Below are 760 nucleotides of genomic sequence, written 5' to 3' on the forward strand. Positions count from 1 at the left end.
GCAAACCCAAATTTGCAAAGTCTATTCTTTTCCTGAATCTTTCTAACGAACCCACTCCGTACTTCTTGATGAAAGCAAAGTTTACTAAATCCATATCACTCTCCTCACTCGATGGTGAAATACTAAAAGAGTCATCTTCCTCATCCCTAACTCTAGCTGGTGTGCTAGGGTTTATTGCATTTGAAAAACCTAAACATTGTGTTTTTTTCATGTTTTTTGTGTTTATTTTGTAAAAAGACCTAACTACCCCTAAGGTTTAAAATCCCCCCTAAGAAGTCCCCATTAACAACTAACAAGCTCCTACAACAAAATAGGGGTGCAACACGAGGACTTCCCAGGAGGTCCCCCATCCTAGTACTACTCTCGCCCAAGCACGCTTAACTCCGGAGTTCTGATGGGATCCGGTGCATTAATGCTGGTATGGTCGCACCCAAACGATATGGGAACGCGAAACATTTTTTTTTTGTTTGGTAAGCCTATTTTAAATGAGATCAGTAACTCTTTGATGCTGGCGAGATTCGAGCCCCAGACCTTTGGTATCATCACCCAAAGGTTTTACCGACTTTGCTAGTCGGCACCTGCAAAATGGAGGGCAGGCAAGTATGGGATCCGGTGCATTAGTGCTGGTATTCGGAATTCCAAATGATTTCGGAATATTTAATATTTCGACTTTATATTCGAAATTCTGATTTTTTTTGAAAAACCAAAATATTAGGCGAAATTCCAAAATTTCGTTCGGAATCACGAACACTGAATACAA

The 760-nt window shown here is 40.4% G+C and overlaps 1 non-coding gene across 1 annotated transcript; it reads right to left on the reverse strand.

Moving 5' to 3' along the window:
• Positions 1–313: 313 nt before the first annotated feature.
• Positions 314–432, reverse strand: LOC147520021 (5S ribosomal RNA). Its single transcript, XR_015214695.1, has one exon. It is a non-coding gene; the product is annotated as a 5S ribosomal RNA (ribosomal RNA).
• Between the last annotated feature and the right edge of the window lie 328 nt (positions 433–760).

This window comes from Coptis chinensis, chromosome 2 (assembly GCF_015680905.1).
Source record: "Coptis chinensis isolate HL-2020 chromosome 2, ASM1568090v1, whole genome shotgun sequence".
Classification (NCBI taxonomy): Eukaryota; Viridiplantae; Streptophyta; class Magnoliopsida; order Ranunculales; family Ranunculaceae; genus Coptis; species Coptis chinensis.